Source organism: Neopelma chrysocephalum, unplaced genomic scaffold (genome assembly GCF_003984885.1).
Source record: "Neopelma chrysocephalum unplaced genomic scaffold, ASM398488v2 Primary Assembly neopelma1_303, whole genome shotgun sequence".
NCBI lineage: Eukaryota > Metazoa > Chordata > Aves > Passeriformes > Pipridae > Neopelma > Neopelma chrysocephalum.
Window position 1 is genome coordinate 326,431 of NW_020897965.1, and position 18,683 is coordinate 345,113.

Sequence of the window (18,683 nt, forward strand, 5' to 3'; positions counted from 1 at the left end):
AGGGAAACTGAAGTTTCTCACTGGAGAAAAGCAGAAGAATGAAATGATGCTCTTGACAACTACAATTCAAATCTCCATGTGAACCTTGTAGTCTTAGTTTGGTTTGAACACCTGTATATTAATTCCCATCTTTTTGAGAGCCAGTAGCATGTAATCTTGAAATTTAACTCTGTTCCTCAAACCTCTTGCCTCCTTTTCATTTTCTTCTTTTATGTTCTTGAAGTAAGTGCCTTTTTAAGCCAGGCCCTGGCTCACTTCCCATACATTGCTTTGCTCTGGCTTGGCTGTTTGGCAGTGTTTGGGTGTCAAACAAGGGTCCTTCACTAGAGCCAGTGGCAGTGTTCCTGAGACAGGGCTATGGATGGCACTGCTCTAGTGGCTCTGCATGTGGCCAACTGGACAGAATGTGGCAACATGAGCAGGGACTTGGACTGCAGTGACACTTCTACACAACAGAAGGCAAGAGCACTGCTAGAAATATATGGTCACAGAGTAGATTGAAAGGCCTGATTTTGTATTTTCTGGTGCCCACACTTGGGTTTCTCCCATTGCTAATCCTCTTTCTGGCCCATTTGTGACTGCTCTTTATCTTTAAAAAAAATTATCATGCCAATGCCCCAGAATGAAGATGTCCTTGAGTATAAAGGACTGGTTGTGGGTAGACTGAGCCAAACCAGCAGCTTCCAGACTATGTGTATGCATTTAGCTTTTTGAACTGAGAGATACCTGCTATACTTGTGAAGGTGACAGAGCTGACTGGCTGGCTCTCACATGCTTGCTGGCTGAAAGGAAATCATTATCAGAACTGTAACATTTTCTCTGTGTTCCCACAGTAGTTACAGCATGGTTGTTTGCTGTCTCTCTGCTCATACATATCAGTACTTGGTGCACACTGACACATGTGCCCACAACATGACACAATGTGCCTTCAAGAGAGCCTCCAGCTCTTGGTCAGCGCCTCTGCTTTGGCGTGTACCAAGTTATCACAATTAATCTAAAACTGGGCAGTTTCAGAGGTGTTATTTCCTGTCATTGATGAATGCATTTTGGGGTGTATGCTTCAGCTGTGCACTCAGGAGGAGCGAGTACTCGGTTTTCTCGTACCAGCTTTGGGCTTTTTACCTGTTGCACTTTCTTGTCTTTTTGAGTCGCTGATGGACTCAATAGAAAGCATTTATACCTACATAGGAGCTCTGGCCTGCAAATCACTTGTGCACACTCACATGAGCCAACAGGACTGTCCACTGTTTGTGAACACAGAACAACCAAAGGAGAGGGACCTCCTGAACAGAAATAGACTTGTTTGCTGGCATCTGCCGTGGTTTTCTACATTTGACTGTGACAGCAGTGTGCCAGAGGTTTTTTTCTCATTTTTTCAAGATGATGCTCAAGCAGATGGAATGTCTTTTTCTCTAAATACTCAATTTATTCCCAAGTAAGATAGACTTAAAAGTAATGACCAGATCCATTTTCCTCCAAGCTTAACCTTGACCATAAAATATTTGTAACATTTAAATGGACAGGTACTAAATCAGCAGGCTGTACATCCTAAGAGTCTGCTAACAGTGTGTGTTATTATGTACTGCTGTGCACGTAATAAATTTCTCTCTTCATTCTGCCACCACTGACAGACTCATCATAGCGATGATCTAATTCATGCTTTAGAAGTTGGATGAGAGATTGTCACAGGAGGCTTGGTGGGTGTAATGCAGAATCCGGATCCTAACTTTTTTACACTAATCTTGCATTACTCTTAGTTTGTAATATCAGCTGGATATTTTACATCTCTGCTTATCACCTACACTTGAAAAGTCTTTCCACTAAAAGTACTTGATGCTTTCCAGGTACGTATACCACTGCACCTTTCTTGTATTCAGTGCACTCCTCAGGCACACACTTCCTTCAGATGTGGAAAGTGATAAAGTAAAATTCTGTCTTAGTGTATAATTCCTAACAGGCTGTCAAGATGAAAAAAAGCAGCAAAGCAGGTTAGAGCAGAAGAATATACCTGTTCTCTGTGGGGAGGAGCCAGCACTGCAGACAGAGCAGGATGGGCAAGAATTACGTCTTTGATTCCTACTACTACGTAAGATAAAAGAACTTCTAAGAACATTGAAAAATGCATTTAGAAGACAGAAATTTTTAATGTTGTCTGGTATCACAGTGGCTGAGTAGAATTGATTTATCTCATTGGCACACTGCTGACATTCCTGGTCTTCCTCTATATCAAGCAAAAGGGTTATTTTTATTCTCGCAGGCAAGTCACAGTTTTTATCAGCTGCTGTTTCAGTTTATTAAACATCCTAGACAGAGGACAACAGCAAGGAGGGTGAGAGGATCTGATAATTTTGATAGGAGTGGGAGTAAATTTTTGGGAGAGATAAGGTCTGTTTCTTACACATCATCTAAAACCCATCAGGCATCTCAGAGTGTGGAGGGAGAAGGCATCTAAGTAGAGTTAACCTGCTTCACCTGTCTAAGAAGACCAAAGGGAAAGTTGTAGCTGAAGGTTGTAACAAGACAAACCCAAATGGACCTTGGCAGCACAGATGCCAAGCAGGCATTTTAACCAATACTCAGTGTTCTTTCCTTCTTTTCTCCCAAAAGACAAAGCCAAAACACTGTACTTTATCTTGGAGATCTGTATGCATGGTGAGTCCCATGCTGTATCGTGCTCCTTACTGTACTATCACAAATGGCAGTGTGAGGCTGAGACCCCCAGCAGGCACAGAGTGCAGCTGCATTCGTGTTCTGGGGAAGGTCCAAGAGCACCAGCCACCAGCACCGTTGTTTCCTCCTTTGGGTCCTTTGGTTGGAAGGGCGTTGTTTAGTTCCTGATGATTCACCTCCACTGAGGAAGTTTGTAAATAGCTCTCAGAAGAGCAGTACCTGCAGAGCATGGCAATTAAAGGCTGAGGTTAATGAGCGTGGGCCGGTGTGACTCCCTGATATTGAGCCCCTCTGGCCCGAGCACTTGTCAGCATCAGGCTGCGAGATGGAGCCTGAAGGCTCTCCAGCATGGGGTCCTCTTTGACCCATTCACCTAGGCTTCTTTTTAAACAGAATTCCAAGGCCTTAATTTTTCACACCTTCTTATTCCATGCTCAGGATCTCAGTCAGAGGGGAGGTGCAGAACAGACCCTATGATGGCAGTGCCCTGGGCGATTCTGTTTCCCCCTGTTTTTAGCTAGAGCAATCAGGGCAGATGTTACTCCATCCACCACACTGTGAAAAACCAGGGGAATCAACAGCCACTCAAAACTGGTGTAAGAATAACGCAGAATTCTCACGTTGTTCTTCACGTGGGTTTTCTCCTCAAACAGGAAATTGCTATATTATGACCCTGATTTTTGTGAGTATATTTGCACAGTTTCCAAACATAGTGTGCACAGAGCTTTTTCTTCTCTTTGATTTAAGGATGCCCTCCTTTCAAGGGTTGTTTGATCAATATTTTTGTCAGGAAAATGATCTGTTTACATATGGAAGGAGACTGCATATAAGGTCCAGTTGTTCAGCTGGGATTTCTAAGCATAGCTATTTTTTCAAAGGCAGAGGCAGCTCTTGTACAATATAAGATTAACTTATTTGCCCATAAGATACACACACATATATATGTATGTAAAATATAACATATATCAACTTACTTGCCCTTAAAATATATATAAATTTTATATATATATATATGTATATCTCCTCTAGCCTTTGAAATCCCACTTAATACAGGTATGACCAGTCTATATTATTATCTCATGACATAATTAAACAGTGTGAATAATTTATTTTGGCTTAGATTTTAATAGGTTTAGTCGCAGGTGGACTGCAGAGGCTGTTGTGTGTGAGCAGCTGTACCCAGAGAATACCCAGAGGGGCCTTTGGTTGATTTTTGATGAAAGCTGAACAATTTATTCCCCTTTGTCACTAGGTGGGAATGAGAAGTCGCTTTGGTGCGAGCTAGAGAAATGCCTTGTTTTGTGGTTGCTTGTGCAACCACAAATTCACTTTTATCATTATTTGGATTGGAAATCTTGTAAAAAAAAGAAGAATTTAGTTAATCTTTTTCACTTGATTTCTTTGGTGTTTTCATTGAGAAAAGAATTCTGAGATGTTGATATATTCTCAATAGTAATTACACAAATTCCTATATTCACTGAAATTCAGACTACAAAAATATTTATATGAGTTTCAAAATGACAAAAACTGTCAAAGATTCCCTCAGCCATGCTGAAGCACTGTTTCCTGCTGTCTGAGCAGTCAGGAACAGCTACAACCTCTCTGGTACATTAGAATCTCGTGATTGGAAACAATACTGTCCAGTTGTGCAGACCAGGCATCTTCTTTGCCTAAACAAGCAAGAAAGGAATTAAAAACAATAGTAATAATAAAAAAGCCTCACAAATAACACAACACTTCATATTCCAGTTGTATAAACTACTTCTGCCCCAGAAGCCAAGAAGGTCCATGACCTAGAGGGTGAAGAGTAGATTTTGATGTTGAGAAACAGCTAATCCATAATGAGCACAGCTAGGCTCGAGGCGTGGACACTGAGGCTCACCAGGGACCCATACTCATATCCTAATTAGATAAATATATTTATGTTTACAAATACATGGTGATCCATGATGCTACCGAGTGTAAGAACAGGCATGCTCAGAGACAGTCTCCCTAGAGGCTCTACAGGGACATTTTGAAGTTCCAAAGCAGCTGGGAAAATTAGAGAAGCTCACAACTGCACTAGGATAGGTTTTATTGTCGTTTCATAGAATCACAGAATGGTTTGGATTGAAAGGGACCTTGAAGATCCTTTATTTCCAACCCCCTTGCCCATCCACTAGACCAAGTTGCTTAAAGTGGTCTCCACAAAATTATGAGACTTCTTCTCTCAGTCAGGAACTGGTAGTACATATGTGTCCAGAGTGAACTTGTATAAGCACAAAAAAGGGTGAGCACCAAGTGCCACTGAGTGCCACTGTGAGCTGCTGTGTTGGTGTTAAGGTGTCAGTGCTGTGCATGGCTCCATGGCAGCGTTGTACTGATGCCTGTTCTACTGGTGCTATGAAAAAAAAGTCTAGGAGCCGTTTAGCTGGGGTGAGATAAGAAAGGGTTTAATTATGCCAAGGCAATAGAGATGTTACACAACGCGTGCGCCGGGCTGTGCCCGGGATGTTACATTTATAACAATATCTGGCCAATCCCAAGTGTGTCCACCCTATAACTTTTGGCCTGGTCCACCCCCTGGCCTGCCTCGAATTGGGTCGGGGGGCTTTTTGGGACCCCCTCTTCATCATTCTTCATCATCTCCAGGGTACAGAGAGCAGAGTGACCCAGTTCCTTGACTCTGTCCTGCGGTTTAGGCCAAGATACAAGCGTTCTCCAAACAAGACAGGCTTGCCTTGACTAAGAGACTAAACATCTTCTACTGGATATGGGGATAGGGTGATATGGGGAGTATGGAATGGGGTGAGAGGCTTAAGGAATGTATAAACTAAAGGGTACTATGGGGAGGAGGGAGAAAGGGTTTCTAAAATCTACTTCTATTACCTATAAAACTTATAAGGTAGAAAAATAAGAAAATCATTATGGGCTTAAGGCATCATACTGTCATTCAAAAGGGAACACGTGTATCACTGAAAATTCCTACTGGGGGACAAGACAGGTGGGAATTGGATGCAAGACACAGTGAGCTGATATGAAAGTCTGTCTCCATTTACAGCTTCATCATCTGAGATCGTTCTGGAAGGTTAGGAAAGCTTCTGTGGCCCCGTGATTCCCACAGAGCCCACTGTAGTGGACATCACCTCTCTGGGGCACACACAGTATTCTACTTACTAACTAATCCTAAGTCATATTGACAGAATGTCAATTTTATTTTTGTATCTCAAACCCCTCTAGCTTTGGGCTTGTTATTTAATCTAAGTTTGCTTTACTGTGAAGTGGAAAAAAACTTTTTGCTTTGGTCTGTGCTGTTCCATTAAACACCTGACCCAGTTTTGTCCTAACTGGATGCTTCTGTGCTTAAAATTGCTTCCTAGTTCAGTTCTCTTGGATTCAAAGGATTTTACAGTTGTTGAATTTGTCCCCTTTTTTTGCCTTTTGTCCTGACCTCTGAATTGTTACTATTCTTAAAGAACTTCTATTGTGTCATTTGATGAGGTAGAAAAATATGAATTCAATAAACATCCCAACAATGTTAAGGTGACCTAATTCTGACATCCTCATAAAGGTGGGTTTTTTCCCTAGTTCATTTTTGTGAAAATTTTACTGTACAATGTGCATATTTTAGGAGGGGAAAAAGAAGAGGGACTCCATAAAAATGTGATGCATCTTGGTTTTCATTTATTATATAATTCAAAATTTTATGCTTTCTATAGCACATTTTTCAATGCTTTGAGCTCACATTGTCTCACGTACAGTCACTAATGTGTAATGCCTTGGTTAATATACACTGAATTAATGTATTTCATTGAAAATGTAGGGAAATAATTTTTTTGTGCCTCAGGGGTGATATATTGTTGTTCTGTTAGAGGTCACAGTGTTACACACCAGAGGAGAATCTGAATTGTCTTTGAGAGTGGAGGATTGTTGCCTTGTATGAGCTAAAAAGCACAGGATGAAGAGGTAGCCCAGAAAAAGAACACTAAAGGAGGGCGTCAAGGATCCCACTTCAGGAGGTATCTTCCCACACCAGAAAAAAGCAGTAAGGGAACCCACAGGAGTGAAAGAGCCTGAAGAAGGCTCTCAGGAGGTTAAATAAAGACTTGGGGATGGACAGGTCAGGGTTCAGTGGACCAAAGAGAAGTTATGGATCAGAGGGCTCCTCCATTTCCATTTTGTCCATGGCCAGTCCTCAGGAGTCTCCCTGTGTGGCAGCACAAGGCAGGCTGATATCTGCAGCAGCAGCAGCTGGTGGACACATTTTGGGGCTGTCTTTTGACAGCAGGGGGTAATTGCAACTCAAGGGGCATCAGGTCTAGGACAGCAAGCGAGCTGCTCTACCAGTCTAATGTTACTTGAAAGCTTACTAGGATGATAAAAGCAAATCATCATACAGTACTGGAACATGAATCTGTTGCCCATGCTAACGCTTAGCTACTTCCTAAAACCCAGGATGGTTTTCCCTTTTGTAAGTAAAAATAGCTCCAGTAGTTGCTTCCTATGGCTTTCTTTCCCAAGAATATGAACATGGTTCCTGTTGGCCTAATTTATTTTTAGCAAGACTGTATGCTAGCTTGTTTCTCCTTGTCAGGAGGAGCATTGGCTGTTGCTGGCCATCTGCTCACCCTCAGCTGCCCCTAACCTACTGTCCAACACTTGCATCCCTTGATTTTTCTCTTCTTGTTTTTAAAACTGGAGGATCCTATGCTGAGACTCCCTGAAGACCAGGGGGTTTGAAGAATGGTGAGGTTCTTCAAGTTTCTACCACCTGCTTGTACCTGCAAAGGCATTCAGGAAAATCCCATGGTCAGTCCTGCTCAGAACAAGCTGACCAGGCCTGCCACGCAGAGGTTTGCATCCTGCATGAACACACTGGGAATCAGCAGGCTGTACTGGAGCATTTATGCTCCTTTCTGTCTTTTGAAGGTTTCAGTAGTGCTCCCTTCAGCTGTTTGCACTTTTGCTTCTTGATTTTAAAAGCAACGTTTTGAGCTCAGATGCTTAGAAATCCCAGCTGGTCTTTTTAAATACAAAAGGAAAAGGTTGAAAGGAGCTACCATTGAGACTGAGGAGAAATGACAGCCCCTGATACAACAAGCACGTATTTTTGAGAAGAAAGCAGACAAATGTGATGGGCCTTGTAGGAAAAACTTGAGTACCACCAGTGCAAGCATCAGAGACAAATTAAAAAGTTTGACTTAAAGCCCTGTCATTAAGTTGTGATTACTCCAGGCCTCTTTCCTCACCTGCCTTCATTCCTGCAGCTCAACTCTCCCACATCTATTCAGTGGGAAAGGAAACTGATTCCAAAATAAAGGCCTAGGTAATGAACTAACAGAGCTGGAAGAAGCAAGAGCCTGCTTGCCTAGTCATGGAATGCATCCCCCCATCCCTATAGTAATAGCTTTCCACTTGTCCTTGGATGTGTAATCATGCTTGCAAAGGAAATTGTTTGCCTTGATTTTGATTTTACAGGCAGAGATGGCATGACTAGTCTTGAGATGTTCTGCAGCTCTACTCTTTCACACCATTGTTTTCTGCAGCCCTGGATCAGCTTCATGGCTCCAAGTTCCGTGGGACTTTGGCTCTGTCCCTGCAGAAGGTTTTGAAGATCTCCCTTGCACTGTATCTCATTTTATATCTCTTGCACTGTTTCTCATTTTGTTTTCTATGGGGAGGCCAGTTCTGCCTATCAGTGGGCTTCAGAGCAATATCTGTGAGAAAAGCTTTTCTTCCTGGTCTCTGCTTGGATATTTGGCCCACTGCAAATAAGCTGGAATGCTGTGCATCTGGCCATAGAGCAGGTTGAGCGAGTCACACTGCCTGCTCACAGCTGCTGTTGTAAGGAAGAGCTTTTGCTTAATGCAGTGTTCAGGCTATATTAATTTGTACATTAGCATCCTTATAAAAAGTGTTCTGAGTTGCCTGAAAACTGCCATGGCAAGCTTCAGAAAGCTTGGTAGGCTGCTGTAGACTTTGGCAAAATCTTTAACAGTCCTTGGCTAAAAAAGGAGCATTTACTGTAGGTCATAAAAGTAAACACAAATGAAGTAAGTTCAATTACTGCAGAATATCAAAGATCTGAGTGCAAGATGAAGAAAGTTGTACATGAATGCCTGACAAGAAAACTATTGAACATATTAAATTATACACCTCTCCCAGAATAGCTAGAGTTTTAAAAAGAATATAGCACAGCAGCACTCAATCAAAAACAAAACTACAAGCCTGGTGCACATCAGACTCGGGACAACTTACTCACAAGGACTACTTTGAAAGTGAGAAAAGCGCTTTGAACTCGGCGGCGTGGCATTGCGCAAATACACACGCAAAGCATAAAGCAGCCGCTCAGTAGAAGTGAGGCAACATGACGGCCCCTCCACTGTAAACCAGGACAGAGGAGATGGAAGGAGAAAAGGGAGGTGGGAGGAACAGACGAGCACAGGCAGGGCCAGCATCCAGGGGCTCTGCTGGCCAACTCCAGATGCAGGTGGAGCCCAGCTAAAGGACGATGCTGATGTCAAGTCCAGCCCTTTCTAGTCACAAGTCAGCAGGGACCCCATAAAGCATTTATTGTCCAGAATATGTACGAGACTCGCCATAGCAAACTCAGTAAAGTACCAAAAGCCAGGAAAGTAGAAAAAATCTACACCTGCAGGGAGTTCTAGGCCTGTGCAGTAGCAGGATGGTTGTTCATAAATCATGCTGTCAGGAAGCAAGCTGCAACCCATGCTGCAGGAGGAGTAAGTTACCTCCAGATGTGCCCCAGGAGTGTCCCAGGATGCACCAGGAGAAACACAGAGATAATTCACTTCATTGATGAGCATGGGTTTGTGTTAAGATGTTGTGTGTAGAACTAGACCCAGACAGGTGGAAACAGGTAGCTTTTTTAAATTATTATTTCCTGCAGTGTAAAAATGAATGCTAATTCTGGCAGTGTAGTCAGGATGGCTGTATCCCAGACCATGGCAACTGATGGATACAGAGTGTGTAATTCTGGAACACCTACCTCTAGTGCCTGAACTCTGATAATTAAGAATTTTTACTGTCCAGAAAATTAAATTGCTTCTAAATTTATGCATAAGCACAAGATGGGAATAACTTCCTGAGCAGCTTAGGAAAGTGGAGTTGGATTTTAGTTTTCTGGTCTGGTGAGAAAGGTTAATGAATGTTGTATATCCATATTAAAATAGTTGAGGGAAGAGTGAGCAGCTGGAGACAGCAAGGGTTCCTGAGCCAGGGGAACCAGTGGTATTTGCTCTGTCACTGCCTTTCTGTGTGACCTTGTGTGTTCCCCCTGGGAATTTTCCTACTATCCCTCAACATCTGCAGGTATGTACAGGGCTTTTGTGCTTGGGGTGTTGCAGATATGCAAGGTACTAAGGTGTGGAAGGCCTTCAGTAGGAAAGGGGAAGATACCCTTTTTAGGCAGTTTCCATACCAAATACAGAATATCTGTTTGCTTTCAATGATTCACCCGGGGTTTGTATGGCAGTGAGCTGGCAGGCTGCAGTGTGGGCACAGAGCAAAGAGGCACTGCCATAGCACAGACCCCTCTGGACCCAGTGATAGCCATACATCTGTCCCTCATAGGCTTCTGGCAATGTTTTTCTTCCAACACGGAGGCTCCACAATCTCTCCAGGTGATTTATTTCAGTGCTTTGTTACCTTCTTCAGTGGAAAGCCTTTTCCTCATACCAGATTGATTCTTTCTTGCTAAATTTGAAGCCAGTTATTCCTCTGATGCTCCAAGGACATGTAGAACAGATACATGTCTGTATCTTCTTCTGCCCTGGCCTTTAGTGTACCTACCATCTCTTTTTGGTCTCTCCCGAGCACCTTCAATTTATTTAGGTTCTGTTTATTAGGCTAGTGATTATTCTCACTGCTCTGAACTTTCTTCAATTGGCTTATATCTTTCTGCCTGTACAGGACCCAAAATTGAATCTTGTACTCAGCTGAGGCCTTGATAGTGTGGAGAAGAGTAGAAGGGCTATTTTGTTTGGCTTTCGTAAGTGATGTCTTCTGTATTGTAGAAGATCATTTGCCTATTTTTTGTAACATATGGCTTTTGATTGTTTATAGTTCCTGATTTTTTTAATGGAGCTCTAATTCCGGTAAAATTCTTTCCAGTACTACATTTTTGCAGATGATTATCCCACCATAGGTCTAGATGTCTGTGTTTATTCTTTTTGAATAGAAACTGGTGTCATGGTTTGACATGGAAATTGGATTTTTGGGGCTCAAACCACGACAACTGGTTTTGTTGGTTTTCAGACTCTGTTAACTTTTTTTTTTAATTTACATTTTCTTTCCTTCCCAACTTGAAATTATTTGCATATCCAGTAGGTACACTAAGTCATTTGCCATTCATAATGACTGATAGCAGACCTAAGGTAGCTTCCCGTAAGGCTCACATTTTTTATATCTCCTATTTTGAGAATGAATATTTGACACTACTCTGAGTAGTTTTTCAAGTAGTTTTTCAAGTAGTTCTGTATTCACCCTAGTATTTTCATCTAGATTGTGTTTTCTTAGCTTATATACAAGAAAGTGAGATGAAATACTGTGAAAAGCTTTAGAGAAGTCAAGATGTGACACAAAATCTATTATCTTACTATTAAAGGAAATGAGATTGGTTTGACACCAATTACTCTGAACAGATCCAATGAGGCAAACACTCATTTTCTTGTGATTTTCTCTCTGCTTACCTATTGTTTGGGTTTATTTGTTTCTAAGAACTGCAGCTAAGATGACACATATCTAATTCTTAATCTCCTCATCTTCCATCTCTTGTGAAGACAGGAAGCATATTTATCTTGTCTCAGTCATCCCTGTTCTGAAGAACACTGGGTTGCAAATAACTGTTGACAGCCCTGAGAATTGATCAGCTGAGGATGAATATCCAGCCCAACCAATTTCAAACCCTCTGACTTGGATAAGTATCCTCTAACCTCTTCCTTCCCTGTAAAAAAATCCAGTCCCATGTCACTGATTTTATGTTTTCATACTTTCAGTTAGAATCCAGTTTGGATTATACATTTTCTACTTATTTTTTCTACATCCTATGAGAAAAAATTTACTGAATTCAACAACCTTGGTTGCAATATCATGTTTTTTTCCAGGCATGTCTGTATACTACTACTTTCTAGAGGTGGCAGTCTTTGTTGCTCAAGGTCATTTTTTCACATGTTCACACACACACAAAAAGCTGCATTCCCTTTATCTTCCTGTTTTGGCAGCCTGGATTATTAACTCTCTACTATTATAGGAGACAGCTTTTTTTCCCAGCTAGCACCTTCTCCTAAAGTATGGATTTCAGATGCTCATCTTTGAGGTAGTTTGTTGATTTTAGAAACCAACTACTTTCAGGAGTCAAATTCCCCTCTTTACAGCTCTCATGACAACAGGCCAGATGACCTTCTTCAGAGCACTTGGAAAAGTCGCATGCAAAGTTCAGGCCACTCCCCTCTGGCTGCAAGCCTGTTGTGTTCCCACTATTCTTCTGACAGGCACAGATGCAGTCAGGCATCTCATGCTTTTCTCCTTGATGCCTGATGACTTACAGTGACAGCTGCAGAGGCAGGAGAAGGAAACCTCAGTGGAAGAGGAATGGTAGGGGTAAAAAAAATCCTCCCCAACAGCTGTGAATTGATATTCTCATCTAGGAGGTACTTTCCAAGTCCTGCACCATAAACTGTTTGTTAATAACCTAAAGCAGGTTTGATTCCAGAAGTGTATTTTAGCAAACATAATAGTTATCTTCACTTTGTATGGTTATACAGATGGCATTCTGCTTTTATTTGGAGCATTAGTGGTTTTGAAGGGAACAGATATATTCATCCAGATATATTCCCCCATCCCACAACCAGAGCTTCAGCCTCATGGAGGGGAGATGCTTCTGCTGAGCACTGCCCTGGCTGACTCTGTCCCTAGGCCTGGCCCAGACCCCAGCCCTCTCCTGCCCTACAGAGTTCTTGTAGGGATGTGTTTGCAGTAGATGTGTGTAGTGTTGTTCCCTCTTAACTGACCTGTTCTTCATTGCAGTGCATCTCCCTGCAGCTCTCTGTTCAACCATGAGGAAGAGGCACTGGCAAGTTTTGCTCTGGTTGCTCATGCCTCCTCTGCCATATGTTCATTCTCTTTTAACTAACTCTATCTGCCTCATGTAGAAATACTCTCATGCATTAGTTGTTTCCATTGCTCGTGTTTGGACCTTTTCAATTCCTTTCTGGGACCTTGATGTACAACCAGATTCTTAAGCCTTATAAAGGGTTAAACACAAAATGTCTTTGAAAAATTTTACATTTATTCTTTGTGTAAAGTTTTATCCACTGGCAGAGTAAAGATGATAAAATGCACCTTTAAGAAGTTGCTGAAGACTAATGAAATATGTTTGTTAAGTACTTTAAAAGCTTTGCGTGGTATGTTACTTCTTGAAGTGCAGATTACTGAAACTGTTTAAGGAGAAAACTAAGAGATTGAATGCTACCATATGCAGCATTAATTGCATATGCAAATACAGCAGGCTTTGTTGTAGCATTCACTGGCATTCACTGTGAACCCTGAGACACAGTACCGTAACAGCATGCTTTTATTGAAGTAAAAGAAAGTAAATGAATCCAAAATTACTTTGGGGATATCTTTAGCAAATCTTTCCTTTACTTTGAACTAGTCAATTAGTCACCATTCAAAGTGTATACCAGACCTGTCATTCTGTACCAGAAAATGTAAGACATCAAGAGGTGCTTCCAGTTGAAGAGAAGTTTCTGCAAAACTTTCTCTTCTGAAAGATGACACCAAATTGAAAAAGGTAGGATATATCACCAGCTGGTTTTCTTCATGATAGGCAAATGATAAAAAACCCCAACACTTGCTGGGTTTATTTCCGGTATTCTGGTCCAAGAGATTGGCTGTAGCAGCAGAGCAGATAAGGTCTTGGTCTGTTGTCTTCATTAGCTCTGGAGATTTGTCAGAGAGGAAAAAAAGAGGGACTACTGGGCTCGCACTGAAGGAGTCTCAGGGCTCTGTCCCAGAAGCTGCCATGGCAGCCTGCCCTCACGGGACACACCAGCACAGCATGGCTGGGTGTTCCACTCTAACCAACCATGAGTGCACGTCTGAGGTGCAGCTTTTGCACATGGGCCTGTTTCAAGAGTAGTTCTGCAGCCACAGAGAAGAGCTTGCACAGACATCTGCAGCGTGAAAGACATAAGCAGAAGGAAAACCTCAGGCAAGACCTGGGGGAACCAGAAGACCAGTTAGGAGAAAGTTGACTAGAAATGTGAAAAGACTGAAAGGGCTTTTGAGGAAGTATGAAGAGAAATGAAATGTGGCAGGAACTGGAAGTACCATGAGATTCTGGGGATTGTGAGGGAAAGTGGGTAAATGATGATGAAGAAGAAAATGTAGTGACCTTAAGCTGAGAAGGTTAATTCAAAAGTACAAATGTGATGTTTTGACTGGAAATGGTATATCCTAGCACAACAGCTGGAACTAGTTCTGTAGTGATGCATTTCTGCTACAAAGAAAACCCTTCTGAATAGAGAAGGTACCAACCTCTCTATTCTGCTGGAATCAATTTGCAGTATTTGCAGAACTAACCTGCTGGCCAAAGGGGCAAAATAATAAATGGCCTATTTTAAGTGTTTAAGAAGCTTGTAATGGTTTCAGCTTTACAGTGCTGCTAATTTATGAGGAAGGATGAGATATGGGTTCAGTGGTAATTGGTGACAGCTCTTCACTTCTAATGTTTCCTATAAAGCAATGCAGCAAAATTATACAAGAGTACAAACAGCCTGTATGATTTAGATCTGTGTGTTACCACATCATTCTTGGAGCGTTTTCTTTTATTTGTTTACATTGAAAACTGAAAGTGTGCTTTCTGCTTTGAGATTATTTGTTCTCTACATAATTTAATTGCTTCTTCGAACCCCAAGACAGTGCAGTATTTTAGAGCTAACACTCTTTGTAAATCCTGTCACTCATTTTACTCTCAAAGAACTGACAGGCTTGATATATTAGAAATAAAATTGGGTAACGTCCATTTTGAAAACCCTTATGTCATGTTTGTCTTGTAAAAGTGAAGAGCTATGTTTTCAGACAAAGGAACTACCTTTCAAAGTGGGTTATTTTTGGACTGTCTGACTTGAGATACTTCAGAGCTGTACTTCAGAGGCAGGGAGGGAACCCACTCCAAGATGCTTGTTGCTGTGAAAGCTGCACTGCAATGAAGGGTTGTGCTTAGAGCTTCTGCTTCCGCTGCAAAAAGTGTAGATGCACAGCTGGGACTGGGGGAGAAAAAAACCTGCATAACTTACAAGGTTTCCCTGGCATTAAGTGTTCCTAGAGCTGCAAGGATGAGGGGGAGTGGAGGAGGTGGATTGAGGATTTAAATGGCCAAGATCTAGCCAGTAGGTAAACTGGAGGCAGTATCAGTGTAAGAATCTAGAAGAAGGAACCCTCAGGTAGGATGATCTCTGTCCTGGATCTGGCCAGGACAGGGTTAATTTTTGCAGTAGCCAGGAGGGGCATGGCCAGGACCCAGATGTTATTCTGTATCACCTCACATCATTGCTGGGGGCAGAGGAAGGAGTCTGTCTTCCAAGGAGAAGGGGTTCCTGCTGGTGGAGAAAATGTGGTGGAGGGAACCGTCTGCTATTGTTTGTTATTTGGAATGTTTGTCCATGTGAATAATTTATTTTCTTATACCTTTTGTTATTAGTATTTCTGTTGTTGCTGTTTGTTTTCTTATCTCGCTGCTGTTTCCAGTAAATTGTTCTTATCCCAACCATGATGTTTGCCCTTTGTGCCTCCAATAGGAGAAGGAGGAGGGGGAGTGGCGTGTGGGTTCTTTTTAGCGCGAGTACTAAAATAGAAAATACCACTCCTAAAACATGACAATCTGTTGGAGAAGAGTCTGGGCTGGGACTGTGCAGATTGTGGGGAAAAGTCACCATGTGAGAGAACAGAAGGGAAAGCAAGGGACCAGCTGGGGTGGGCAAGGGGAAGCCCGTCACCCAGCAGGGGGAGGATGTGTAGGTATGGGACAGGAGAATGAAGACTGTGGTACCCTCAGAAGAGGGTTTGATTTCTGAAGCTTGCTAATGAGAGCCTGTAGCATTGGGTGAACACGTGCTGTGTGACACATTGCACAAGTTGCATAAATCGTATAACCAGTTTCTCAGAAAGTTAGAAAATATTATAATTAAATTCACAAACAGAGCCTTAATTTAGTGCCCTGAGCAAATACTTCATAAACAAACTCATCCTTTCTTCCTCATCCAGTCTTGTTTCTTGTATTGCACAGAAAAATGTTGCCTCCCTAATTTTCTCGTTTTTCTGGAGAAAACAATGTATTTTAACCCTACCCATGATCAAAAGCATATGGGCTTTATTTGTCTTGAGACTTTTTCTCAGTTTCTGGTTTTTTATGACATCCTAATGCAGGCACATATCCTCAAAAATCCCGGTTGCTAGCAATTAAAAGCACAATCTGATAAGGCAGATTGAAAAGTGCAGGGCACATGCAATATGGCTTTCTTCTAAGATACTACTGATACTCTCTTCTAAGATGCTACTGATTGTCAGAGATTGCTGGAAAAAATTCAGTGCTGCAGCTAAAGGTCTCTGATTTGTATCCAAGTCAAATCACAGGAATTCTGAAGTACTCCACTTCATATGTGTTTGACAGTCTAAAGATCAGACAAGCTGTAGGCAATCGAGGAGATTCCTGGACTGCATGGGGGATAACTTTTTAAGCCGGGTGACAGACAGCCCTGCCAGAGGGAATGCAATGGTAGATTTGATGGTCACCAACATAAGCGAGCTAATGAGGCATGTCAAGATTGGGGGAGCCTTGCAGTGATCATGCATTGGTGGAGTTTGCAGTCTTGAGGAATACAGGTCAGATAAGGAGTAAAGTCAGGCTCTTGAACTTTAGGAAGGCAGACTTCAAGCTCTTCAGGGAGATAGTCAGAGGGATCCCCCGCGAGACTGCCCTCGGGGACAAGGAAGTGGAACAGAGCTGGCAGATCTTTAAAAAAGTCTTCCATAGGTCACAAGAGCAAGTGATCCCCAGGAGCAAGAAATCAAGCAAGGAAGGCAAGGGACCAGCATGACTGAGTAGGGAACTGCTGGTCAAAATAAAGGGACAGAAGCAAATGCATAGACAGTGGAAACTAGGACAGGTAACAGAGTATAGAGAAGTACGATTGTGTAGGGAGGGGGTGAAGAAGGCCAAGACAAAACTGCAACTGAACCTGGCAAGGGATGCAAAGAATAACAGGAAGGGCTTCTACAGGTACATTAATCAGAAAAGGAAGGTCAAAGAAGGTATACCCCGTCTCAAAACAACTCTGGCGAACAGTAAAAGACGAAGAGACAGCTGAGGTACTTAAAAAAATTTTTTGCCTCAAAGGCAACCTCTCTTCCCACAGCTCTTGAGTGGATGGACAGCAGGATAAGGACTGGGAGAGCAAAGTCCCCCCCCGTAAGCAAAGATCAGGTTCATGAGCACCTGAGGAACCTGAATGTTTACAAGTCAGTGGGACCTGATGAGATGCATCCCAGAGTCCTGAGGGAATTCACTAATGTAGTTGCCAAGTCATCCTCCAGGATACTCTTAAACTCCCAGCAGTCAGGGGAAGTCCCAGGTGACTGGAAAAAGGAAAACATAGTCTCCATCTTTAAATAAGGAAGAAAGGATGACCCTGGGAACTACTGAGGCCTGTCAGCCTCAACTATCAGCGGAGGGAATAGAGACAGATTGTGCTGAGACCAATATGATTGACAAAATGTCCATTTATTCCAAGAACAACCCCAACAAATCCCCCTTTTAACTTTGAACAATTTAAACTGCATTTCTGTAACATTCCTTATTGTACCCATAACATTTCAATAAACACAATTACATATAATAATACCACTACCATTAACAAACTTAACAACTTATTAACTTCAGGGTTTGTGCTCTTAACTTTTGCTTAAAGGTGCTTCTAAATGTAAGGTTTATTCTTGAGAGTTTAATCAGTCTAAAACACCTCTGTAAATGGAACTCCATTCAATTTAGGGTTATGTGTCTTCTGTTTTTATTTAAGGGTGTTTGTGTATTTGATCATATATTCACACACGTACATACATACACTTTCATACATTCACACGGTGGCCACCATCATTCAAACACATTTCACACAAACATACTTCTGAGTTCTATGTTACTGTGTTTTATGAATTAAGAAATTATAATAATTCTCTAGTACCTTATAATGTTAAAGCTTCTTAACCAAACAGATAAACTTTCTTTTACTAATACTTAGTGAATAATCTAAAGTTCACACAACACACTCTCCTAAATTCTTAACTTCTATAATTATGTGCCTTAAAATACTGAAAAATTGTGCTCAAAAAACTGTACTCTAATAATATTGAAGAAATTGTTAGTTACAACAGCTTCTGGTGGTGTTACTGTTACCTGCAATAACAACATCAGCCTTGTCCTGAAGCACCAGCTTCTTTCCAAGGCTTCATCCATCGTGCAGGCAGCCACTGAACACCTGTGTGCAAAAAACTTCAACACATAAACACTTTTGCAAATCGATCGAGGGGGGCTGGCCAGCTCTTCTTCCCCCTTTCTGCTTTTGCAAAAGTGTTTTAAGAACTCTTGAATTACTAATCTCTTAACCTAATGCCCTTGTGCTAATAATAAAAAATCTATAGCAGTTCTATTTTGTAACAGAGCATGTTGTATACTATCTATATCTTCTAATAATTCTGATAAAATTCTAGAGGTATTGCTGGCTTGTTTTAAATTCCAACACTATCTTCTTCTTCTTCAGAACTTAAATCTGTTTCAGGAGAATCAGTATCTTCAAGCACAAAAGGTCTTATTGCTGCACTTACCGCAGTAGCTAAATAAGCTGCTTTCTCTTGTTTGACTATCCTTGCAGCAGCTTCTAGAAGCTCACCTGTACCAGCACCTCTAGGTAGTGTGCTTAAAACTTGCTTTGTTTTGTCATTGGCATTGTCATAGGCTA

At 41.7% G+C, this 18,683-nt stretch overlaps 1 protein-coding gene and 1 long non-coding RNA gene across 12 annotated transcripts in view; one reads left to right on the forward strand and one right to left on the reverse strand.

The window, feature by feature from the left end:
• Nucleotides 1–18,683, forward strand: part of KCNIP1 (potassium voltage-gated channel interacting protein 1) — a 443,767-nt gene that overhangs the window by 321,215 nt on the left and 103,869 nt on the right. Inside the window, exon 1 of one of the 11 annotated variants that reach the window (XM_027705019.1) lies at nucleotides 9,877–9,981. The exons of 9 other annotated variants lie outside the window; for them this stretch is intronic. The gene's annotated coding sequence lies outside the window, so the exon portion shown is untranslated. Of the gene's footprint in view, nucleotides 1–9,876; nucleotides 9,982–18,683 lie in introns of those variants that run through there. One more of the 11 variants, XM_027705024.1, reaches the window with a different exon arrangement.
• Nucleotides 5,283–17,668, reverse strand: LOC113978246. Its single transcript, XR_003537519.1, has 3 exons — nucleotides 17,535–17,668; nucleotides 13,843–13,844; nucleotides 5,283–5,295 (listed from the first exon to the last, which is right to left on the reverse strand). It is a non-coding gene; the product is annotated as an uncharacterized LOC113978246 (long non-coding RNA).